We start from the raw sequence: 26,972 nt of genomic DNA, 5'->3' as shown, positions 1-26,972 counted from the left end.
CACTGTCCTCGCAGTTCTCAAGTGGATGGAGGCTGTCGTTTAATGGAAGAGATCCATCTGGCTCAGTGTTTCACCCTTAGCAAAGAGTCCACCCTTCCAAAACACATGTCCTGCTCCTTCGGATACCAGAATAAAATAGGAGAAACAAAGCAATACTGAAGCCTGGTGTTCCAAACTGCCTCCCTCCTTCTTATAACGACTATTGTCTCTCTCTGTTTCCCCCCCATTCCCTCTGCGCCAAGCATAATCAATTTTCTGTATAAGTTAAAGTCAACACATCTGTTACGTTAGTCTTCCCTGACGCCCTCCTTCCCTCCTTCCCTCCCTCCCCACCCCTCCCATCTGTTCTGCCTGCAGCTTCCCCGTATAGCTTTGTTGTTGGGGGGTGTGTGTGTGTGTATGTGTGTGTGTGTGTATGTCTGTGGACGAGAGAGAGAGAGAGACTCCCTCTCTCTCTCTTCCTAGCTGATGGACTCTCTCGTTGCTGATCTCTCCTTACCTGGATGCCTGTCCTCAGTGGGTTGATCCGCTCGGCTTGCCAGAACATTTGGTTTGCTTAATCCCCCTCTGACACCCACATTTGAGGGGCCAAGAGGCAAAAGGAGAAGAAGGGAGGGGGAAAAAATGACCGGGGAGCAAATAAACAAATGAGTAGCAGCTCTGGAACGAAACATTGACTAATTCTGGTAAGAAATACTCCTTCTTTTCTTTTCCTTTTAATTCCTGGGTGCTTTGGCCCTACTTTTCTTTGGAAGTCCAGCTACAGTGCAGCAGTAAAGGATTCATCCGAAGAGCAAAGGCAGGGAACAGGAAGGGATGGCGGAAAGGGGAGGAGGGGAGAAGGGAGATTGCAAAGTCCCCAGAGCTCGTCAAGGGTTCGTTCGGGTTGTGAAGGTTCATCGGTGCACCCAGCTCATATTTGAGGATGTGTGGGTTATGTCTTAAAAGAGCTCTTGAGTGTACCTGGACTACCAGAAGGGTTGCGGATGGGTGTGTTGCTTGGTTATTCCCCCTCCCCCAACGCTCAGGACGTCTCGGTATCATTTGGAGACCAGCACTAGGCTTCAAAAGATGTTACATTGCAATCTGGTGCGTTTTGCTAGCCACGAACTGGTGGTTTCTAGCAAATGTCCTGTTCCAGATTGGCCTTGGGGGCAGGTCAGAAGTGAATATCAGTTCAGAAACAGAGGTGGGGAAATCCATAAAAAAATTGAATGCAATAAACTTTTTATTACGCTAGCGAATTTATATTTTGCGTATAGTTGATCTCTCTGGATCAAATTTAAGAGACAGTCAAAAAAGTACCAGGGGAGTGAGGGGTGAAAATGACCATGTGGGAACGTAAATTGATTGGAACTTTTAACAAAATGAACCCCCCCCCCCAGCCCTAAATTATACACACCAGAAGTGCTTGAATGGACATTTTGAATAATGATAATTTCCCAACCTACACCCCGGAGACGAGAGCAGGGATACTGAAAGCAACAAATATTTTGCCATCCCCATAAAAATAAAATGCAGTTGCATCAGAAATGAACTTGATTTATTTTTATTTATTTATTTTAAATCTGCAAAGCCTGCTCATGTTGAGTTGGCAAGGGTATGTTCCTAATGAGAGCACTGCTAGGTTTTTGGCAAACGTAAAGCTGTAGCTCCTTGGCTTGGTTCCAAGAACCTCAGCCGGCAGTTCCTGACACTCTCCTGTTACCCGATGACATGGATTTACTGGTGTGGGGTACAATCCATCTGCAATGATGACCTTTGGTCATAACACATGGACCTTGCCCACCTTGCATTTGGGGCTTCGCTTCTTCTTGTGCTAGTTTTGCATACTATCCATAAGTGGGATGGGTAAGGAATAGGAATTCCCCATCTCAGTAACTGTTCTGAGATAGAGATGTGGGAGAAATGTGAACTAGTTCTCATTTAAGGCAAACATACATAATTCTCACTTTCAAAATCCAGATACAAACCGACACACAGCCATCTTCCGAAATTTGCACCTCTCCGAATTTTGCTCTGCCGTTCTCTAGCCAAGAAATGTGTACAAAAATGCATATGCCAGGGTAGAGTGTGCATATAAATGCACATATTAGCGAAAACAACATATAAAAAGGCATTTTATTAGAAGGAAATGGCTTTGGAGAAATGTGTGTGCCAGGTAAAATCGCAATAAAATGTGTCTATTAGGAGAAATTCGCAGTAAAAGGATGGTGAATTTTCATAAGGATTTAAAAATACATATAAATATCCACTAACTGCTGTGGAGAATTGAGCCTAAGATTGGAAAAAATGAGAAACTGAGAGAAACTGAAACAGACAGAGTCACCCATTGCTATTCTGAGATCAAAGTCCACCATATGCTTATTGTCGTAAAGCACACCTCGAATGTAGCTTTCAGTTTGCAACGCTCGTTCCGTGTGCCCCTTTTCTCGCATCCCTACAGGCTTGTACTATGGTTACATTAAACCTTAATGTGAGGCTTCACTTCTACCAAGCAGCTGGGGTTTGCTAATCCTTTGAGTGGTTGCTGCGAATGGGGTTCTCTGGCTAATAGCCTTTGCATTTGTGCTGGCAAGAATTTAAAGGGGCCAGACGGTGCCCTTTGAGTCCAATATAAGATGCAGGAAGGAGGGCAAGGGAAGAACTTGAGATGAGGTAAGCCGTTGCATTATTTTGGTTCAGAGGCAATGACATATGTGCATCTTAAAATGCTTTGCTCAATGGATCATTAAGAATCCTAAGGACTCGTGTTCCCAAGAAACAAAGGCATCTAGGAAAAAGCATGATGCCTGCATCTAAACTGGTAAAGTTGAATGAGGGTAGTGTTTTTTCTACTTCTTGGATTGGTTAGTCCAAAGTTGATCATGAGCAAAGTCTGGATAATTTTATTTCCCCCAGTAATTCTTGTTTCATTTCTGCCTGTTTTACTGTACACCAGCCCTGTGGATAGGTCCATAAAATTACTAGCCCCCAAAACCTTACTAGTGCTCCTGATCACACATAAGACTATGTGGCCTTTGAAGGGGAAATTGGGAAAACACAATTTATAAAAAAGGGCGCTAGAACAGATTTTTGCTTGTCACATATGACCAGGTTAGTGCCTAATTTTCAGGCTTGTTAAGATCTGCTGATATGGTGGATTTGGTTAATTAGTTGATTCATTTGCCCAAACTACAAATATTAGCTACCTGTTTCATAAACATACCAACATTCTGAAAGTGCTGCTGATTCAGTGTTTTGATTTTATTATCTTATCACCTGTGAAGCCATGAATAACATCAGATACAAGTAACTCCAGATACAGTACGTGCAATTCTAAATTATTCATTCTGGCTTATTACTAATGGCTGATTCACCTGCAGGTATAACATATCAAGGTTGCTAAAAGTCAGGAAAGTGAGATTTTCTTGCAAGAAAGTAAACAAGGCACTGTGATCTAAATTAGAAGTGTATAAAATCACAGGAGATTTACTTGCACAAAAGGCATAATATTTAATACCGTTGGACATATTCCACTCAAATGTATGGGATAGAGGGGTTTGGGTGTGCATCTAACAATAGTTAGAAGCAGTTAAGGCTGCAAGCCTATATCCACTTACCAGAGAGTAAGCCCCATGGAACCCAGCAGAACTTAGTTTTGAGTAAACATGTACTGGATATCACTGGCAGAATCTTCTTCTGTGTTGGTGTTAAGTCTGGGGTATTTGATGCTGTCAGTCTGAATACAGTCTGAGAAATACTCGAAATTCTGTAGGTGAAATTTGCTGATTAGGATGAATGAATCTGTCTGCTTCATTTTCTAATGTTTCCAACCACCATGTCACATTTCTGCATGATTTTGATTTTTTTTTAAAGGCTTTTCAATATTAATCAGGAGTTTAGTAAGCTTTTTTCTTGTTATGTGTATACCAAGAGAAATGTATGCAAAATTTTTGCATGCTATTTCCCATACTATAATGCAGTTAAGTGCCTTACTTTCATTCACATATGCATTTTTTTTCACAACTTCTCCTGAATCACACCTTTTTGTACACATTGATTTGGTTGCAGAACTGTATTGAAAAATTCAGAGAAGTGTTAAGTTTTAAAAGATGACCGTGTTCAGTTTTCATAGTGCTTTGAGAAGTGCAAATTAAGCAGGTTCATATTTAATTACAAACCAACCCAATTTCCTCTCTCATCCCTTGCTGAACAATCTGGAAAAGGATGTGCTGATGAAATTCTAATCAATGCTCACAGTGTGATGTAGAAGCCTTTGTGTTACACAAAACTCCTCCATGCTAGAAGTGTGTGTAACAGTTGTAAATTATAAACATTTGTCTTCAGATAGTTTCTGTCTTAAGATGAGATGAAGGAAGTATTTGCAAATGTACAACAGCATGGTTAGTACGATGCGAGGTCTCATTGAGTTCAGTGGGACTTACTCCTGATACAGTTGGATCTAAGTGCTGCTTAAAACATTGCATTTCTTTGTCTCTGTGGTACATTTTAAACTGGCCCTGTTTAAAAATGGGTGATACAGTATTGCTGCATCATGGGATATGGTTCCATGGTGCAGTGCATCTCAACACGCAAGGGTTTTAAGAGGGAAGGTGAAAGATTAAGCCAGTTCCTGTCTGCCTCTCAGCTAGGGATGTGTCAATCTGTCAGTTTTGGTTTCTCTTAAATTTTTCATTCTCTCAATGAATGTTCTCCACCTTCCTGCATCCCTTTGCAATTTTTAAAAATAAAAAGTCCTCATGACAATTCGCCAGCACTTTAGTGTGCGCTTCTCCTAAGATACATATATTTTGCAAACAATTTTGTCTGCCGTACACATTTTTGGAAGCAGTTTTCCTGGATATAATGCATTTGTGTGTGCTATTTTCACGAATGCAGGCGTTTTTATGCACGCTCTAATATATACACATTTCAGTGCATATTATTTTGGTTGGAGGACTGCATTGCAAAATCCAGAACTATGTCCACATTTCAGGAGTTAGCTCCTTTTCCATTTGTGCATTGATTTGGGGAATGCAAATTCAGTAGATTCACGATAAAATGTAACTCAAACTAAAATTCTTCACCACTTGGCACACACACTATGCATTCATTTCACACACTGCCCCCCAAAATATCTGGGGTGAGGGCAAAGGGGCTCCCAGGTTAAACTCTGCCCCCAAAGGTGGAGTTGGGCTGTGGCAAGGTGAATTTCAGAAACACAGAAGCTCTGATGGCCATAGGTAAAGGTAAAGGGGACCCCTGACCATTAGGTCCAGTCGTGGACGACTCTCAGGTTGCAGCACTCATCTCACTTTACTGGCCGAGGGGGCTGGCATACCACTTCCGGGTCATGTGGCCAGCATGACTAAGCCACTTCTGGTGAACCAGAGCGGTACCTATTTATCTACTTGCACCTTGGTGTGCTTTTGAACTGCTAGGTTGGCAGGAGCAGGGACTGAGCAACGGGAACTCACCCCATCACGGAGATTCGAACTGCTGACCTTCTGATCGGCAAATCCTAGGCTCTGTGGTTTAATCCACAGCGCCACCCGCGTCCCCTGATGGCCATACCAAAATGTTTTTAAAGCTTATAAGCTCTACCCTTTCCTGAAAGTAAAAAGACACCCCCCCATGTTAAGTGCTTTAAGCATGGCAGGGCCTAGCTGAGCAAAAAAACCCTTCTCTGCATTTGTAGCTGCCTTGTTAAAAATTGAGCTGGCTGGTGGAAACATTGACTGGCTTCTCTGCTGTGACGTTGTCAAGAGGAAAAACCTGTCAGCTTGCAGCTTCTTCGCTTTATCCCAGTCTGTTTTATATCCCTGCCCCATGCCTTATCCCTCCTCCCTGTGAAATGAAGGCGCCCCCCCCCCCCGTTCCACTGTGCCTATCAACACATGCTTCTCTCCCACCCCTTCTCCTGGGACTGGATGCCTCAGCTGGTCCTGCTTAATAGCAGAAAACTGCCTCCCAGTCTCTCTCTCTCTCTCTCTCTCTCTCTCTCTCTCTCTGTGTGTGTGTGTGTGTGTGTTGTGAAAGCAGAGCATCATCTGACCCTCAGAACTTCTTCGCGATGCCCCTGTTGACAATGATCTTGCTGGAGAGTTGCCTTTGGGAGAGGGGCAGGTTGTCTCATTTTTTCATCAAATTTCTGCATCAGTTGGTGCTTTTTAAAAATGATGATGATGATGATGATGGTAATAATAATATCCTCCAGAAAATTTGCCAGTAATTTAGTGCACATTTCTCCATATTATATGGAATTTCCCCCAAAATACACATTTCTACAAGCAATTTTCCCTAACATAACACATGCTGTATGCTATTTTCATTAACAGATGCATTTTAAAGCACACTTCCCCCTTGTATATGCACATTTCATACATATTATTTGGTTGGAGAATTGCACTGCAAATTCAGAAAAGTGTGGATTTCAAAGGAGAGTTATGTTTTGGTATTGGTTTGAGATGTGCAGATTTTGCTAGGTTTGCATTAAAAGGTGAACCAAGCAAATTTCTCCCCTATCCCTAAAAGCTCCCCTATCCCCCACTGGCAGCTCATGTAAAGCCTTTGGCAACTTTGTTGCTAGCAGGAAAAATCCACCCCATGAGACTCTTAATCTCAGGGTCTGGGGTTTGTGCCCCACCTTGGGCAAAAAGATTCCTGCATTGCAGGGGATTGGACTAGATGCCTTTTGGGGTCCCTTCCAACTTTACAATTCTATGAATGTTTTGAACTGAACAGTGGCATCTAGTTAGTGCCTGCTGGACTTGCTAGGGGAGAAAGCAGGGAGCCCACCGGTAGGTGGAGCCAGAGGCAATGAGAGACAGAGCCAACTAATTCTAGTTTTGTCTAGATCCTCCTCCTTCTCCCTGCTGTGTTCTACAGAGGCGACACTGAGGCTAAGGAGGAGGAAGAAGTCGGCAGGCAGTTCCACCTCCTGGACTGGTTTTAAGGAAGAAGTCAATCAGGTTGATTGAGGGCAGACTGAGTTTAGTGGGGCAATGCCCCACTTTTGTCTTAGTGCAGCCTTTCTCAACCTGTGGGTCCCCAGATGTTGTTGGACTACAACTCCCATCACCCCTAGCTAGCAAGGCCAGAGCTCAGGGATGATGGGAGTTGTAGTCCAACAAACATCTGGGGACCCACAGGTTGAGAACCTCTGGTCTTAGTGGATCACCCTGTAGCAGAACCAAATGTATAAATGCAGAATTATCAAGTTTTGGTTCATTGATAGCAACCATACACCAGTAGAAAAAACGCTGGCTTTGCCCTCATACATCTATTTGGGTTTCAGCTCATTCTCCTTCCTGCCCACGAGTCACCTCTGCAGCCAGTTCTCTTTTTATGAGAAGAATAGACCGTGCTATTTGGATGAAATGTGTGAGCCCAGGATCCAGCCTCAGTCCTCCCTCGGGGAGAAATGACAAGCCAGTTTTTAATGTGGCATGAGCTGGTCTTGGCTTTGCAGAGAAACAATTACTTTAAAAGAGACAAGCAAATCACACTAATGAGATTTAAAAAAGAGAAATATTAAAGCACTCTTTCAAATCCTTGTTTTTCATTCTTATTGTACTTCTGGATTTCAGCCACTAAGACTATTTTTCTCCACCCCCAGCAACAGTAAGTGCTAGAATCCATATCGAGATGAACCAATATGCTAAGTACACTGCAGAGGAGGGTTGCAGAAAGCTCCACCCTCTGATCTCTGCAGATCAAGCTGTTGTTACGGCTATAAAAGTTGAGTGGCTGGTCCCATTTGGCAACCCTAGATCCCAATGTCTTTAGTGCCCCCATCTGTCAGCATTTCCCCAGGAATATGTGCAAGGATGCCAATGTAGTGCAGTGGTTAGAGTGTCGGACTAGGACCTGGGAGACCAGGATTTGAATCCCCACTCAGCCAGAAAACTCACTGGGTGATCCTGGGCCATGAAATGGTGGAGATTGTGTATAGCATTTTGAGTTCTTTGGAGGAAAAGTGGAAGCAAAATGTCATAATTAAGAGTAGGGGGGGCAGAGCTGTGCGTGTTGCCCCTTTCCCAAACATCCTTATAGGCCCCAGTCCCACACGCTCCACACCCAACCTTTCGACATAAAGCAGGAATGTCTGAATAGGGCTCCTAAATGCATTCAGCCAAACAAACTTAGATTCAAACTGAGCATGCAGAGATTCTGACCCTGGGAAGGTTAAGGAGTGTTCACATGCTAGCTTCAATTAGTGTAGCATGTGTATGTACACCTGTGTACAGAAATAGCTGCGCTGTACATACATACAGTTATTCATATGTAATGCTCAATGAGTGTACAGTCTGTGTACCCAAGTGTACCATAGTTGAGCTGTATAAACATAGACTCTTTTGCACAAACACTTGCACGTGTGTAGAGATAGCTTGGAACCACCATAGGACACTGGAAAATATTTGCATGCCTGAGCAGCACTTGCCCCACTAAGCAAACCTAGCAGCCTGTTTTTGCCATGTATTAATGAATTATATATACAGAGTGCTTTGGTTTGAAACCAAACCCCTCCTACCAGCAGCTTGCATTATAAAATATAAAGTCTTTTATATATATAGGAAGCTGCCTTATGCCAAGGGAGACCATTGGTTCATTTAGCTCTGCATCATCTGCACTGACTGACAGAGGCTCTCCAAAGTGTCAGACAAGGAGGCTCTCCCAAATGTACCTGGAGATGCCAGGGATTGAACCTGGGACCTTCTGCATGAAAGACAGGTGCCCTACCACTGGCCTACAGCCCTTCCTATCACTTGAGTGATGTCTTAGTGAGGCTCTTTCAGATTGTGGCTGTGGTGCTGAGGCCCACTTGCTGGTTTATTAAGCTAGACTTGTCTACGTGTGTGTGTGTGTGCGTGTGTGTGTGCTGGGGTAGTTTAAGGCTGGGGTGGTGAAACATTGAGAATGAGAAGGTCTCTCTCTCTCTCTCTCTCTCTCTCTCTCTCTCTCTCTCTCTCTGTGTGTGTGTGTGTGTGTGTGTGTGTGAGAGAGAGAGAGAGAGAGAGAGTGTTACTCTGTAACACAGGAACTCCTGTCAGCAACAGATGGCCTCAGTTCCCAACTGGTGGAAGGGATATTTCTGCCAAAGAAAAGTTGCCGAAGTGGTGGCACAGAACAGTAGCGAAAAGGGACAAAGGCTTCACGGCATCTCAAGTCTCATGCCTAGAAAAGTTTGTTGACATTCTAGCCACATTCATTTGAAGCTCTATGATATCACTTTAAATAGCCATGGCTACCCGCAAAGAATTCTGGGGGCTCTAGTTAGCTAAGGGTGCTGAGAATTGTCAGGAGGACCCCCTAGAGCTACAATTCTCAAAGCAGTCTAACAGCCAATCCCCCTTCACAAGAAACTTAATCTGGGGGTTTGTGGGGAAGGATCTTCCACTAAGGAAGTGTGCTGGTCCCGAGGGTTAACCGTGAGGCAAGGTCCGATCCAGTCCGAGGTTGAGGGTGCAGTAGGGAGACAGTTTGTCAAAGCTGAAGCTGGGTCCAAGGCAGGGAGTCGGGTGAGGTCAGGAGCTCCGGAAGAGAGGCAAGGCAGGTTGCAGGCAGGAACTGGCTACCAACAACGTTGCTCCCGCAACTTGGGACTGGGGCTGGCTGGCTTTTATCTGCCCTGAGGCATAGGGCGGCCCCAGTCCACAGGTGACTCGCCCCTCCTGGCCTGGAGGTGAGCACTCCTCCTGCTGGAACTTAGTTCCCTCCACCTCTCTGCCCTGAGCCTCTGCAGCTCAGGCTCTCCTGGCTGGAGGGTTACCAGACCCAGAGGCAACCTCAGCTTCCCCTGATGGGGCTGAGAGTGGAGCACCTGCAGGCAATGGATCCTCCATCACCTCAGGAGCCAGAGCAGACTCAGCTGGTGCCTGCACCTGAGGATCCAGCACAGGTGGGGACCCTTCAGGCTCAAGCCCCAGCCCCGGCTCAGCTGGTTCTGTGCATGCTGGGATTCCTCAGGTTAGGCCTCCGAGTCCAAATCCCAGGCCATCACAGGAAGCCTTTCTGAACCTGGTGTGTTCCCGAGGTTCTGGACTACAACTCCCATCATCTCCAGCCAGCCCAAGAAGCTAGCAAGGAACTTGCTTTCCAGGGTTTCTCATGGAAGTCTTTCCCCAGCCCTACCTGGAAATGCTGGGGACTGAACTTCATGCAAATGACATCCACTCTGTACAATATTATGGCCACATATGGTATACCTCCTGCTGAGTGACTCCTGCAGCCCCGGTTGTAGTCCAAAATATCTGAAGGGCAAGCTGTCATTTCCAAAATGCCCTTCAAAAGCAGCCTGGCAGAGAGCACATTGAAGCCGTCTAAGCTGCTATGAGCTGAGCATTATCCCTCCTCACCTCCAGACACTCCCCACGCAGCTGTGTTTCCCACCTTGAAACTGAAAAGCACCAACTGTTTCATCTAGCTATTGCCAGGAGTAGTTATTTGCATAGATCCCACCCCTCCCAGTTTTTACTAATTATGTTTATTGTAAATGTTTTCTGCACTCCCATTGTTTCTGTAAGTTGCTTTGAGTCATTTATGTGAGTAAAGTGACTAGTTAATAGCAACAGCAGCAGCAACAACAACAAGAAATTGGAGTGCCTGTATGTCAAAATTCATTTTTCTTGGCAGTTTTTATGTTATTAAAAGCAGCTGAAAACAATTTGCAGTCACAGGAATAAGATGGGTCCTAAAAATATACATCTTAAGTGTCAAAAACCAGGGGTAAAGAGCTGTCAACTGCCTCTAGACATGTACAAGTGCTTGTGTGAAAGAGTGTTCACTATGTGATTTGTACAGCTATTGTGTACAGAGACTATACACCCGTTAAACATTATACATGAATAATTGCACAAGTATAAACTATTTGTGTACACAGGTGCAGAGATTGTGCAGTCATTGAATGTAATGTGGGAACATGTTCCATGAACAGATTTCTAACACCATGGTTGTGGCTTAATGTTTCTTTTTTAAATTAGAAAGAGCTTATGAAAGTGGATGGATTAAGAAAGACCCCTTCTTTTGTCCTTTCTTTTTATAAATGGAGAAATTCAGTGGAGCTTCAAACACCCTTTCCCCTATCTTGATAGACCTGCCCATTTAGACCGCATGTTCAGGAGCAAGAATGGTGCATATGAAGCAGGGAATGGAGTGGAGTCAATGTGGTGCCCTCCATATGCTGTTGGATTCCATCTCCCCATCAGCCCCAGCCAGCATGGCAAATGATCAGGGATGATGGGGATAGTAGTCCAACAGAATCTGTGCACCTTGTTGGCTCTAGGTGTTGTTGAACTCTAACTTTCATCAGCCCTAGCCAGCACGGTCAACAGTTAGTGATGACAGGAGTTGGAGTTCAGCAGTCATGATCCACAGGGATGTCCAGAACTGAGAAAGACTGGTGGTTCATAAAGTTCCTGGTCAGAAGTTCCTGGTTCTCCAGTCAGACAGAAGGGTGAGGTAGGACAAGTCAAAAGGTGGTACCTTGGAGAGCAACTTAGATGTGAATTCAGGACCATGGACAGTGCTTTTGCAGCTGAATTCAAACAGACATGCAATCTCAACAAGATTCTGGAGTAACAGGATGAGTTTTATAGCACTGCAAGGTAGTCATTAACTGGAGGCCCTCAACCTCAAGTTAAAGGGCTGGTGCTTTCTTTTGCCACTGATGGTTCAGTGGGATTCCCAGCTGTGCAATTCTCTCCCCAGGGCTTTCTTGATCTCCTGAGGAGTCTGTGGACCAGCATCTCCCTGGAGTTTAGGTGAGGAGATGCAGGCTCCAACGTCTATGGCTCCCCATGAGACAGACCAGGGAGTATATCTATCTCTTCTCTGAGACTGTTATTGAAGGACTCTGCCTTTGAGGATTCAGGGGAATCAGGGCTTAGTAGGTGGGCTTTGGTACCCACCAACCCACACCAGACAACACATTCAAGGGTCATGCTATACTTGAATATACTTTCAAGTAAATTTAGGGTGGGGGAATGGTTCTTTAAAGTGGGAGTAGGGAATCTTCTTCAGCCCAAGGGACAGCTTTCCTCAAGGGCACCTTCCAGGGATGACATGGCCTGAAACAAAAGCAGGTGGACTCTGTGCCAAAAGTGAGTGGGGCAGCAGATAAGACTGTTGTCAGAGGTTTCTACACGCATACTTCCCTCCATCTTCTATCAAGGCAAGCGAGAGGCATTCTCACAGTTCAATGTTGTATTCAAGCTAGGGAAGAGCAACTGAGGAGTGTGTGTGGCAGGGCCCATGAGAGAGGGCAGGACTGGGGGGCAGGCATGGCCTATGGAGAGTCCTGAATGCGGGCTACATCTAGGCCCCAGTACCCAGCTCCTTTCAAGCTGCATCCATTTCTTCCTTACCCTCCAACATTTCTCCAAAAATGAAAATAGGGATGTCTTATTCCATAATAAGGGACGCAGGTGGCGCTGTGGGTTAAAGCCTCAGCGCCTAGGACTTGCCGATCGAAAGGTCGGCGGTTCGAATCCCTGCGGCGGGGTGCGCTCCCGCTGCTCGGTCCCAGCGCCTGCCAACCTAGCAGTTCGAAAGCACCTCCGGGTGCAAGTAGATAAATAGGGACCGCTTACCAGCGGGAAGGTAAACGGCGTTTCCGTGTGCGGCTCTGGCTCGCCAGAGCAGCGATGTCACGCTGGCCACGTGACCCGGAAGTGTCTCCGGACAGCGCTGGCCCCTGGCCTCTTAAGTGAGATGGGCGCACAACCCCAGAGTCTGTCAAGACTGGCCCGTACGGGCAGGGGTACCTTTACCTTTACCTTTATTCCATAATAATAATAATAATAATAATAATAATAATAATAATAATTTTCTTATTTATACCCCGCCCATCTGACTGGGTTGCCCTAGCCAGTCAGATATAAAAAAAGATAACAAAACATATATAAAAAGATAACAACATATATAAAAAGATAACAAAACATCAAACATTAATAAACCTCTATACAGTGGTACCTCGGGTTACATACACTTCAGGTTACAGACGCTTTAGGTTACAGACTCCGCTAACCCAGAAATAGTACCTCGGGTTAAGAACTTTGCTTCAGGATGAGAGCAGAAATCGTGCGGCGGCAGCAGGAGGCCCCATTAGCTAAAGTGGTGCTTCAGGTTAAGAACAGTTTCAGGTTAAGAACGGACCTCCGGAATGAATTGAGTATGTAACCAGAGGTACCACTGTACAGGGCTGCCTTCAGATGTCTTCTAAAGGTTGTATAGTTACTTATCTCCTTGGCTTGGGGGGTCTCATAACTCCACACCCTCCAACATTCCTCCGATGAAAATAGGGACGTCCTAAGAAAAAGCAGGACATTCCAGGATCAAATCAGAAACCAGGATGGCTTCTGTAAATCCGGGTCTGTCCTTGGAAAACAGGGACACTGGGAGGCTCTGTTCTCCTTACTCTGCCCAGCGAGAGCCAGCCAGGAGGGAGTTGGAGAAAGGGATGCATGGGGAAGGCAGTTACGGCTGGGTCCTGTTTTGCAGATGTGAGACTGTTTGAGAGGCAGGACTGTGGTCCAGCTTGCAGCCGGCCAACCCCAGCCAGGCCTGATTCATCCTCCTGCAGTTCGCCCCCCCGCCCCACCCCCACCTGCCAAGTCCAGGATGAAAAATCCTTTCAATATTTAAACAGTACCACGGAACAAAAAGCACCAGCTGGCTTTGACTGTGTAGGCAGAGAAAAACGAGGGTGGGGGAGAGGAAGAGGGGGGAGGCTTTTCTTATGCATTTCACTAATGAGGCTCTTCCCTGAGGTAGCCAGGCTGGCGTGCTTTCATCCATGCAATCTTCTTGGAGGACGTGAGGGCGATCCTGGCTTGTCAGCCACTCCCTTCACTCAGGAGGGTCTCAGAAACCTCATTAGAGCTGCTGGCCTGTTTTCAGAGCAGCCTTCCAGGTGTAAATCTAACTTTCAGCACTTCAGACTTCTGGGATATTGCTATGCTAAGCTGCAGGCCTGATAAATCAAGATGGATGCAAGGCATCTCTTCCCTACCAGCCTACCTCGGCTTTGGTGGTAGTTTTTCTTTTCTTAAAAAAAACACCCAAAACACCCTAAACATGACCCAAAAGGACATGGGAAGATCCTTGGTTGCAGCGCACTGCAGAGCTGCCTGCCCGAAAAACAACCTTGGAAGCCTGCATGTAGAAATGTAGTCCATCAGGGGGAAGGCTACATAAATCTCCCCCCCCCCCGTGATATGTTTGCTTCCTGTATGCAGACTTATAAGTACCTTCAGAGAACATTTTCATATCTTGGAACATAAAGCATTATTTTGCATTAAATCGTTTTTTTTGAGGTTTTACTTGTGTGTGTATGTGTAGCCACACTTTCTGCTTTTCATTTTTTTTGCACCCCTAGCTAGCTTTGAGGCTGATTCTTGGGTGGCCTCCCTTTCATCTCTGAATGCAGCGGAACATAATGTTCTGCTTTAGCATTGTGTGTGGATGGGGGCAGGCTAAGAGCCTGTTAGAAAGGAACTGATGCGCTAAACCGACAGGGGTTTCTACAGAAATGATGACAGAAAGAAATTGAGCAAACAGCACCTTCCCACCCCCTCTTCCTCCATCCTTCCTTCCTTGGCTACTAGCCGCAATGGCTGTATTCTCTCTCCAACTGTTCTGGACGCCACACTCAGAGCACATTGCAGTCATCCAGTCTCAAGGTAACCAATGCATGAACTACTTGTGCTGTTTGGTAGTGAGGAAGTGAGTGATGGCATACAGTGAACATTACATTCTTTTTCACTGTTCCAGCCACCCATGATGCTTCATTCCATTCCCCTTCCCATTTTCCACCCCCCAAAAGGCATTTAGTACTCTGTGGCCATGGAGCATACACAGAATGTACTGTGCTTTTTTTAGGGTGGGGACGGGGAGTTGTGCCATTATAGTTCCACCCCCCCAAAAAAAACTTCTCTTTTTTGGGTATTTCTGCAAGCCCCTGTGGCTCTCTGAGCCTGCTAATACCCACTCCTTGTTTCTCAGCGACTCTGTTTGGTCTATAACCCTGTCAGTACTCACTACTCGAGTTTGTTGTTAGGAGTGATACTGAGGTTGGGGGGGGGAATTAATTAGCAGCTTTTGTAATTAATTCCTGTGCTTGCTTTTGTGTTAATTAACTGCAGTCTGTCCAAAAGAAAAAGATGTTACTAATGTGGCGGGGGGCAGCTCTGAGTTGAAGCGGATGTGTCTAAATTGCACTGGCTTCTTCTTTTTAATCAAGATAATTTTGGCGTAAATTTCAGGCAATGCCTGGAAGGGGTTCCTCTTCCTTCTGCAATGGTGTGTGTTTGTTTTTTTAAAAAGATTGAGCATTCAGTATCTTGACAGCCTTGCAGAAGGAAGGCCCACCAGTTTGGGGGAAGGGGAAGGAATGGCTGTGTAGAGACATTGTTAGATTCTGCTGGTTGATGACCCCTAAGCTAGTAGCAAGCAAATATCTATCAGAGCGGGAGAGTGCTCTTGTGCTGGCCTGTTTCCCATTGGGGCATCTGGTGAGCCATTGTGAGAACAAGATGCTAGACTAGTTGACCCTGCTTTGTCCTCATCCAGAAGGCAGGCTCTTTGTTCTTATGAGGGTGGCGTGCAGTTATTTCTTCCGCATGCTGCAGCCTCCCTGCCTGCCCACAGTTCCTGATTTGAAAATGGACCCATATGGGGAGTTACCTCACAACAGCCTCTGTAGTTTTTAACCACCTTTTAAAATACAACAGAAAAATGCAACATTTCCCCCCTCCGGATGTTACCAGACTACAACTCCCAGCCAGCATAGCCAATGGCCAGGGAGTTGTAGTTTGGCAGCATCTGGAGGAACGAAGGTTAAACAGGCTTTCAAGGTAAAGTCTCGTCAAATGAAATCGCAGGTGGGATTTGAGATGGAGGCAGTGGAAGGAAAATTATAAAATAATTGTAACAGATTAACTTTTTTGTAATAGATAAAAGATTTAATGCAGCAGGGAAGAGTAAAAACACTCTGGAGGCGACGGTGGGAAGTCAATTTATGAAACGATGTAATTATCTGGTTTAAAGGTTATTGTGAAAATGTTTCTGGCGAACCGGAGCAGCGCACGGAAACTCTGTTTACCTTCCCTCCGGAGCGGTACCTATTTATCTACTTGCACTTTGATGTGCTTTTGAACTGCTAGGTTGGCAGGAGCTGGGACCGAACAACAGGAGCTCACCCCCTCACGGGGATTCGAACCACTGACCTTCTGATCGGCAAGCCCTAGGCTCTGTGGTTTAGACCACAGCACCACCCGCTTCCTGTATGTATATAGTGTGTGTGTATATATATGGTAAATTCTCATGGCATCTAACACCAGGGTAATAGTGGTGGGTTGTTTGGTGATAGTAATGCCCCTTATTGTAGATGGGGGGGGCTATCCTCTTGGAGCAAAGGAAGGGAGCTGACTTCCCCTCCTTGCTAAAGCCTTTTCCCTACTAGCTGACCTAAAACCACTTAGTGTCAGGGAATCTGACCCCCCCCCAGTAGGCTGCCAGGAACAGCTAAACAAGGAAGCTCTTACCAAGTTATTTTATTCAATATTCACAGAGAGAGGCTTAAAAACACAGCCTCTTGGAGTAATGGTGTTGGTCTGAGTAATCTCCACCACCCCTTCTCTCCTCAATTGTCAACAGCACCACCCAGCTTACGGTGCCCGATTAGGGCCATTTGTTTCCAAGCCCTTTGCTCTCCTACTTTCAATTCTCGCTGGGTTCTGGGAGAAGGGGTGGGGTGGGTCTGCAATGCTTTCTAGTGATAACGTGTCAGCCAGCTACTCTGGCTCTGCTCCCCCCCTTCCTCTCCCATTATTTCTCAACTCTGCTCTTCATCTACCTCTGAGCTGTGACCTTCCTCGAATCACTGTTTTAAATCTATACTGTCTTCCTTTTCTCTGGAAGGTTCAGGAGGGGGAGGCAGTTTCCACCATTCTTCCTCTGTCCAGTCCCTGACATTTAGCACCCTCCCACTCTTTGGAAGGCCTTCAGCAGCACAGGTGACTGAGCCACAGCTCAGCCAACCCTCTGCAAATTCTATGTTCTCATGAAACAGAGACTGGGAAGAACACAGAAGACTTGCTAGTGATGGATGATTGCCTATGTCCCAGGCCTGGGCCCAGCTTCCCCCTTGAGTGGGGGATTCCTTCAGTACTAGAACAAGGAGCGGATTTAAGCAGAAGTATAGTTAAAGCTATGGTTTTCCCAGTAGTGATGTATGGAAGTGAGAGCTGGACCATAAAGAAGATTGATCGCTGAAGAACTGATGCTTTTGAATTATGGTGCTGGAGGAGACTCTTGAGAGTCCCATGGACTGCAAGAAGATCAAACCTCTCCATTCTGAAGGAAATCAGCCTTGAGTGCTCACTGGAAGGACAGATCCTGAAGCTGAGGCTCCAATACTTTGGCCACCTCATGAGAAGAGAAGACTTCCTGGAAAAGACCCTGATGTTGGGAAAGATGGAGGGTGCAAGGAGAAGGGGACAACAGAGGACGAGATGGTTGGACAGTGTTCTTGAAGCTACCAGCATGAGTTTGACCAAACTGCAGGAGGCAGTGGAAGACAGGAGTGCCTGGTGTGCTCTGGTCCATGGGGTCACGAAGAGTCGAACACGACTAAACGACTAAACAACAACAACAAACCATTTGACTGGATCATTGCAGGAACGAACATGATTAGTTCTGCATGGCTTTCCCAAGAGCCTGGTGTAGCACAGTGGCTGAGAGTGAGTGAGCTGGGAAGTTCCTGGTTTGAATTCCACTACAGTCACAAGCCCACTGGGTGGCAAAGGCCACCATATCTGAGCTGAGGAGTGTAAGGACTGGTGGTGGAATCTCCTTCCTTGGATGGTCATCTGTCTGTGGGGACAGGGGCTGCTGCCTGAGTCAAATTGCTTCACTTTGCCTCATGCAAGCACCAACCTTTCGATTCCACCCACTGTGGACAGTGGGTGAAGTGCTTTGTCCCTCTGGAAGTATGCCTACAAATGCCACCCAGGAGGACAGAATGAAGCACTTGGTGGCTGCAGTCCTTTCTACATAGACTTAAGTGAGTGCAATTAATATTGAACTCAGTGAGACTTTCTTCTGAGTCGACACACATAAAACTGCTCTTTTAAGTAGCTGCTTCTCATGGGTCTCCAACAGGCTTCAATACCTTACAAACCAAAATGCCACCACCTGGTTATGGAGAATTTAGAATTAAAAAAATAATACAGCAACTCCTAATTAGTAGAAAGAAAGTCTATCCTCAATATAGGAGAAATTCACATGAGCCAAAATGGCTCTTTTAAATAAAATAAGTGTTGATTTTTAGTCTCTTTGCTTCCACCCATTCACCACCATAAATAGATGTAGGCAGAAGTTTCAGATCCATTCCAGCCTTTTTATTCTGCCTCTGTCTCTCTGTCTCTGTCTGCTTCGTTCTCCTCCCTTCCACATGGGTTGTGGCTGCTGAAGGAGCCAGGTTGCTCCTTCACATTAGAGTGTGCCTGGGCATACCTAACACATCCTGTGCACACACCTATGGGAATTTGTCAAAAAATGTCAAAAAGCTGCTCAGAGTGGCTGGGGAAATCCAGCCAGATGGGCGGGGTATAAATAATAAATTATTATTATTATTATTAAAATGCAGATATTATTCAAAAGAAGACGTACATATTAGGGAAAATTCACATGAAGATGCTGATGAATGTTCCTGCAGCCTTTCAAATAACACCCCCACCCCACCCCTGCAAATTGATATGGAAATGTGGAGAACTGAACATATAACAGGGAAAATAAGAGACCAAAAGAAACTGAAAATGACAGACTCATTCATCCCTATTGTGATTTGGGCTGGATTGGGACCCTTGGGAAGGTTAAGACCTCTTTCCCAGTGCTCCCAAACCACTGACCCCATGCTGGGTTTTTTTTATATAAAAAAACACAAATTATGTTCTGTACCCTACCCTGGACTCTGCATTGATGAAAGGCAGCTTATACTGTGTTTTAAATAAATTCATAAAGTTGTGTGATGTAATTGTTTCTGGACTGTACCAGTTCAGATTGTTGGGTGTGGATAAAGCTGTACTGGAGATTTCCCCAGAGTGAAAAAGACAAAGTGACTTCCTGCGCATATAAATCTAGCACGCCAGGAAGAAGGTTTTCAGGCTAGCCGCCTCTCTCTGGCATGTTATTTTTGTATGTTTGCACAGGAAAAGAAATGCTTCCCCTTCTGGAAGGCCGTATTTCAAGGGGAAAGCATTTTTTGTCTTCCCATTGCCCACTGTGGATTAACTCACTCCTCTCCATATGGCATTGCATTATGGCCTTTAAATACTGGATCAAGAGAAAGGAAGCGCAATCTCGACACAACCTATTCTCCAAGGAGTCATCGAGGAGGTCACTCGGGGATTCGGTTTCTGCCTCTTAATACCATTTGTGCTTAGAGTCTAAAATAGGAACCATCTGATCTCACACTTCAAGGAGAGAACTGGCCTCCTTTGCTTTCAACTGTGTTTCATGTAGACTGTTACAGGGCAGGTACATTTCTAGATACCTTCAGCTTCTTTGAAAGAGGTGACCCTTCTGAATAAACCAAAAGGTACTCCGTGTGTTGGGTGGAAGGGATGGGAAGGTGCCTCTCTCCCAATATTGTTCTTGTAAAAATAATTCTAATTTTATTTATAAATCCATGACATCACAATATGATTCAATACATAGTAATACAAAAGCACTTTAACATGAGGCCCTTCTTCATATGCCTCCTCCTTGAGGGGTCCGGAGGGTGGCAACACGAGACTGGGCCTTCTCTACAGTGGCTCCCCATCTGTGGAATGATCTCCGCAGGGAAGTTCGCCTGGTGCCCTCATTCTACACCTTTAGGCACCAGGCAAAAACATTCCTTTTTAACCAGGCCTTTGGTTGATCTGATTTCCATCCTATGCCCTTTTAAAATGTGTTTTTTGGTAGGGGGGCTATTGGGTTGTTTTTGTTTTTATTATGTATTTTGTGGTTTTATATCTTGGTTTTTGTTCTGTGAACTATCCTGAGACCCCCCCCCCCAGGTATAGGGCGGTATATAAATTAAATAAATAGCAATAATAATAATGACCATAACACGTGCACAACAGTTCACTACATGTTAAAAGAGAGAATTCACAGACACACTAAATATACCCGCTTGGAAACAACCATAAGCAGGGGCAGCCCATTCTCTTTTGCCGCCTGAGGCAAAATGGGAATTGCCCCCCATCCACCACCACGACTGCCACTGCCGCAGCACTCCAGCTCTCACTGAACTGGGCAGGAGCTGGGGTGTTCCTCAAAGCATGGCCACTCAGCTACTTCCCTGGGAGGGAGTGGGGAGCCAAGCGGCAAAACAGCGTACGGGAACAACCCAGCTCTTGCCAAACTTGGCAGGAGCCGGTGTGCTCCTCAAAGTATTGCTGCTCGGCTTCTGTGTTGGGGGGTGGGGTGGGGAAGATGAACAGCAATGCCACACACTGGAACACCTCCCTCGTGGTGGTGGAAGTGATGGGAAGTGCAGAGTGCTGCCTCTTGCTCTACTACCATCTGAGACCGGTGTTTGACTCCACCTGATGGGCGGGTTGTCTTTGACCATCAGGAACTCCTTAGCCAGGGAGGTGTTGTTGGTTGTTTTGGGGTGGGGGTGGCTAGCTACTGACACCATCAGCTTTAGGTATACAGTGGTACCTCAGGTTAAGAACTTAATTCATTCTGGAGGTCCATTCTTAACCTGAAACTGTTCTTAACCACTTTAGCTAATGGGGCCTCCCGCTGCTGCCACGCCGCTGCACGATTTCTGTTCTCATCCTGAAGCAAAGTTCTTAACCCGAGGTACTATTTCTGGGTTAGTGGAGTCTGTAACCTGAAGCGTATGTAACCTGAAGCGACTGTAACCTGAAGTGTCTGTAACCCGAGGTACCACTGTACTTTGGGATGTATATTGGCCTGTTGTTGGTAAACCTTATGCATGCTTAATTTTCCCTGATGCATTTGAAACAAATTGTTAATTGCTGAACTGTTAGTACTGCCACGATATTTTAATCATTACCATGTAATATAGTTCCCAGGCTAGTCTATTTAGTCTTTTTAAACTGCTTTGAGTGCAAAGGTAGCTGTGGAAAATGCAGCAGACGACTAGACACACTCTATGGAGAGAAATAGAAATTCAGGGAGACAAGATGGGAAAGAGGTGAGGAAGAGAGGGCGTGAGGAGGGAAGTGCTTTGTCATGGTAACCCTCAGCTTCTTCTCTTTGCCAAATGCCTAAGACACAGGGCCGTCTTACCCATAGGTGCTAGGGGTGCGGGGCACCCGGGCGCGGGCTCTCAGGAGACCAGGCTGAGAGTCCAGGGCCCAAGAGTTGAGTCCGGGGAAGAGCCCATCCGTCGGTTGGAGCACCACAGTGGGCTCTGTGTCACGAGTTTGTGGGAAACTGAGCCAGCAGATGCTGAGGCAGCCATCTGGCTCCGCCCTCCTGCGTGCCTAGGACTGGGCAACTGGGGGGGGGGGCACCAGGCAGATCTTTGCACCTGGTGCCGCATATGCTTAAGGCAGCCCTGCCAAGACATCATGTCAGCATTGAGATGAGGGTGAGACGGACAACTGGCTGGCTGTAACTGGACAGGCAGGGGTTGGGTGGGCTGGTGGGCTAGAAGGATAAGCTGTGCCATGCTTAGAAAGAATGGGGTCCAAGCAGTTTGCCACTTGACTTATGCTTTCTAGGCATGGGTCTAAGCATTTCCCCCTTGCCCTGCTCCTTTCTGAGGGAAAACCTGCTCTTTAGCTCTAAATCAGAGCAAATGTCAATCCAGAGAATACGAAGGAGTGGTTTTCTCTGGGGGAAAGCAGTGGGACAAGAGGAAGTGTGGATAAGCCCAGGGAAAAAAGACAGCAGGAGTCAGGCAAATGCATGGGTTTACTCCAGCGGAAGAATAAACCACCTGATTGGCGAGCTGAGCCAACTTTTTCTCTCTCCATGACTTCATACTGCAGGGAACCCCCTCACTGCGGATTCTCAGGCACGGACTCTCATCTGACAGTCCATAAGAGTAGAGATGGAATGAAGCAGGCAGAAAAGCAGGGAATTAAGGGGCTCAGATCCTCATGTTGCTGAGAGACTGTCAGAGTGGGAAGACAGATTTTTCACTCTCCTGCAAAATGGTTGTGTTGCATTCGCTGGGCACTTGTTTAAGCCTGTCGATGATGGACAGTCTCTCTCAACCTGGTGCCCTCCAGATGTTTTGGACTAGAACTCCCATCAGCCCCAGCCAGTATGGCTGTGCTAAATTCTGTGACTAAATTTTACCTAATATGTTTTAGCTATAATGTTTAGATTCGTGGCTCATCAGCATCTATGGCTGGGATCTTGCTTTTGACAAAATTGCTGATACTCTTTCTCTGTTTTTAGATTGTCAGAGTAGTGGGAATATGTGGTCGGACTATAATTCAGTTCCAAGGCTACATTCCTCAGAATCAGCCTTGCAAACAGGTCCAGAAGTCTGTCTGTCACAAAAATTGCAAATAGCCCTCTCCACCTGGTAGCATATGCTGAAAAGCAAATGATTCTGGAGGAGGCGAGATGGTTTTTGGTAGTTCTCCTTCCCCACTCCAGCCCCTACTAGCACCACCTGAAATGAGCTCCAGAAAGTTGAGGTCTCTGGAGAACAAGGTTGGAGGTGGTGTGGGCAGCTGCAGGTGGAAATAACAAAAAACCACCAACCTTCACTAAAAGCCCTGCTGTGAGTGCAAGAATATCAGCTGGATCCTACCCATTGGACATAATGAAAAATTAAACAGCACAATGGAAAAAGAAAAATTCAATAAAACCAAAGAGCAAGTCTGCTGTAGGGGGTGGGGGGAAGAAACCATACAATGCATGAAGGCCGAAGATAGATCTATCCATTATTTTGTGACTTAAGGCTGCAATCGTATATGTACTTTATCTGGTAGTAAGCTGCGGGCAGATTTATGTCTTACTGTGTTTTGCAGTACAGTAAGCCTGCAACTTACACACATTTAACTTGTGCAAATTCAGCATCATACACATGACAATTTTGACAGAAAAAATTAAAAGGGGATGGGATACTGGGGAAAATGACTTTGGCAATCCCACCCGCAATTTAATCCAATGTGTTTTGACTATACACAATTTGGCTTTAGGCACAATCCCTGGAATGTAACCCCTGCATAAGCCATGAGCTTAATATGTTCTACACATAATTCTATGAATTGGACTCAACCCTCAGAAATTTTGGGAAATGGATGAAATGGGGACCATTGGGGTGTGGGTGTGTGTGGGTGTGTGGGTGTGTACATGGGAAAGGGAGAGATATGTGATATGTTTGTGTGAACTATTTGCTGAATGGGGTTGTGACTTTGCCCCTGACATTTTTTCTCCTGCAAGCCAGAGCTTTCAAATAACAACTGCACAATTTCCCCAGCATTCTGGCTTTGAAATAAGGCTACAGATTTTTCTTCCAGTAAGACCAATGGGATCTGTTTGCATCGCCTGTTGCAGGAACATTCTGCTAACTTATTGTTGGCCATAATGCTGTTAGTCAATCTTTTCAAGTATTCACACTTCTAAAATGTCAGACTTAAAAATACCACAATTCCTTAAAAATCAGACAAAAACTTCTGCTACGCTTTTCTAATCACAAACAAACAACCTCCTCCACCACCACCCAACCAGCTCTTACTTTTCTGCAAAAAGCTGTTCTTAAAAATAAAATAAAAATTAAAGTGATGTGGAATATGAACTTCTTGAAATAATCATTGGGGCAGGGATAGGAAAGTAATTACATTCTAAGAATCCCCTTTATATGCAAAGAACCCCCTTACTCCTATGGCTCAGGATTCCTGAAGTATTAGATATACATGCAATTGAAGGACACCTGTCACTATATTAAATTGAATTATGACATCGTTCATTGGATTACACTGTTTCAGAGAGGAAATGTAAGGTATCTATGGAGGTGCTTTTAGTACAGATTGGTTTAAGAGACTCAAATCTAACAGTGGGTTGAACGGTTCTAATCACCTATTTGGGAATATGAATTCAAAATAATAATAAAAATAGGTAAAGGACCCCTGGATGGTTAAGTCCAGTCAAAGGCAACTATGGGGTTGTGACACTCATCTCGCTTTCAGGCCGGGACAGACAGCTTTCTGGGTCATGTGGCCGGCATGACTAAATTGCTTCTGGCACAACGGAATGGTGTGATGGAAGCCAGAACACATGGAAACACAGTTTACTTTCCCGTCACAGTAGTACCTATTTATCTACTTGCACTGGCGTGCTTTCGAACTGCTAGGTTGGCAGGAGCTGGGACAGAGCAATGGGAGCCCACCCCATGGCAGGGATTTGAACTGCTGACCTTCTGATCGGCAAGCCCAAGAGGTTCAGTGGTTTAGACCACAGTGCCACCCGCCGCCCTATAAGAAGGCCTGTGCTGGCTCAGCTCAAAGGCCCAGTGTCATACAGTGGACATCTAGATGCCTTTGGGAAGCTCATCAGCAGCACTTGAGTGCAGCAGTAGTCTCTCTCACTGTGAGTCCCAGAAATTGACATTCAGAGGCATCCTGCTTTTGACAGTGGAGGTGGAGCATAGCCTCATCCTCCATGAGTTTGCCTAATTGTCTTCTAAAGCCATCTCAGCGTTCAGCTTCATTTGAAAGCCCTGGGTTCTATGGGAGATGCAATGCTCAGCTGAGGTTCAAACTGAACATTATGGGGCAGCATCCCTGGAGTATTAGGGTTTTATTTTTACTTGAAATCTATGAGAAGGGGCATGCTTCTGTTCCCACCTCCCACCTCTTCAAATCTTTTTCTATTTTCTTTGAATAAAATGTAGATATCCAGGTTTGTGATCTCTCTTTCCCGCCGCTTCATTATTGTTCTACAATACTTTGATGCCTGAAACACATTAAGAGCTATTAAAAGGGAACTGGCTATTATAGCACATTCATTGAACAAATATAGGTGAGCCTCATCCTGCACAACAGCACTGACCATGCGATCAGCAGTATAACAACATAATTAACGGCTGCAGGTATGCAGCTTAATGGAGAACATGGATGATCATCATCAGTTTTTGCTTACTTGTGATTGATGGGTCATGCTAATATATGTTGATTTCCTAAAATGCCATACCCTTCACTAAATGAACTTGGTATTCTTTTTATTTGTTGTCAACCTTTTAGGGCCTGTAGGTGCATATTTGAACCAGAGAAACTGTCAAGGGCATCACACTCTGAAACCAATCATAGCCCACAAACATAGCTATGCTATTGGCTATAATAGATTGATTCTTTCAGGTCTTCTTTTTTGGGGGGGGGGGCGGGTTGCTGTGGAAGAGAGATCCCTGTGGTCTCAAGGGAAGGCATCTGTAGGCACCACATTGAAAGCCTCTGGCCTTGGAGAACTTTTATTTTTTGAGGGTAGAGACAAATATTTTAGACCATCCCCCCCCCCCCATGGATACTCCCACTGCATTCATGAAAGTGAGGGATCACCTTCAGTCAGTAGAAAGCTGTTTCTAGATAGGCTGTTTGTATGTACAAAAATGTTGCTGTTAACTTGCACTATATAGTACTAATATTCTCTCCCCCCCCCCACCGCCCCAACCCCACAAAGTCTGATAAGTAAAACGACAGAAAATTTCATGGGGAACAACCAGTAGCTGGCAATGACCTATAATGTCAGCACTAACGTATCATGATAAATGTTCAATAAATAGGCGATGTTGCATAACCTCCACACATGTTTTGTGTGAGTGTATCAGAGTGCATGCTCAGTAAATAACTCCTGGAATCTACAAGAATATTTGAATTGTGGGTGCAGTTCCATAAACTTGGGGGAAGGGTTGCTCTTTAAATATGTTTTAAAACCCAAATTTGCATTACATGTTTTCAGTACCATTTAGTATGGATGTGCAATAATTATGAAGGCTCCGCCTCCCCCAGAAAGTGCTTTCTTTCTCTGTAACCCCACCCCTTGTACGATGGTAGCGATGGAGGTAGGAGACCGAGAGGAAAATTTCAGCACCTAGGACTGTATCTGATAGGCAAGTAGCTTGCTTGTAGCTTTAAAAGTTTTTGTCAAGACAAATTACTCCTCCTCAGCTGTGATCACTTGTCCTTCAAGAAAACAGATTACCGTACTGCAACAATAGCATAAAATACCTCATTATACTTGTCATACTCTCCCGTCCCCCCCACACACATACAAGAAAAATGATCAACAAACATGGGTTCTTCTAGCTACAGACTGGCATTTCAGGCAAAATAATCTCTGCAGTGATATTTTTGGTAGCAAAATGGCTCCTTTAAATAATTCATGGACTCGGTTTGCTAATATATTCCAGCAGGATTTGAGCTCTGCCTCTCTTTTCACTCCCTTGCTTGCCTACCTTGCCAAAGATGCATCTTCTTTGACCTTCTGCCAACCTGTAATTTGAACCAAGGGAGTATGTGACTCTAGCTGTGGGAGAGCTAACACAGAGTCTTAAAAAGCAACTTGGTGATACTATAGTGATAAATGGAGCGATGGCCTACCTTGTTTTCCCATTTCTCTAGGCATGCAAGTACCAGTCCACTGTCCATGGTGCTGAAATTTGCCTCTTGGAATCAGCCCGTGTTATCACAATGACCTTCAAATGCCTTTCGGCGCCTCCAAACTGTATCACGCAGCTACTAACATAGGATCTTATAGCACAGATAGCTCACTTAATAAACCCTATGGAGAGTTCTTATAACTGGCAATATCACATCCATCAGACACATTACTTGCCTTCTTCTACTGTTATTTAAGTACTGCTGGAGTAATCTGAGGTTTATTTTCATTTTCGCTCTTCAGCCTGACAGCAGCCACAGAAAACTCTCTTAGCCAATATTCAAAGCATCATCTTGCAAGTGCAAAATCTATCCCCTATGACTGGGTTTTAGCAACCTACTCAGGAAGTTGCT

At 45.3% G+C, this 26,972-nt stretch overlaps 1 protein-coding gene across 1 annotated transcript in view; it reads left to right on the top strand.

The window, feature by feature from the left end:
- Positions 1-373: 373 nt before the first annotated feature.
- The window catches only part of SV2B (synaptic vesicle glycoprotein 2B), a 71,730-nt gene continuing 45,131 nt past the window's right edge, over positions 374-26,972 (top strand). Inside the window, exon 1 of the mRNA XM_079954263.1 lies at positions 374-686. The gene's annotated coding sequence lies outside the window, so the exon portion shown is untranslated. The remainder of the gene's footprint in view (positions 687-26,972) is intronic.

Source organism: Podarcis cretensis (genome assembly GCF_951804945.1).
Source record: "Podarcis cretensis genome assembly, chromosome: 14".
Lineage (NCBI taxonomy): Eukaryota > Metazoa > Chordata > Lepidosauria > Squamata > Lacertidae > Podarcis > Podarcis cretensis.
Note: the sequence above shows the minus strand (reverse complement) of the source record. Positions and strands in the feature narration are given on the sequence as shown.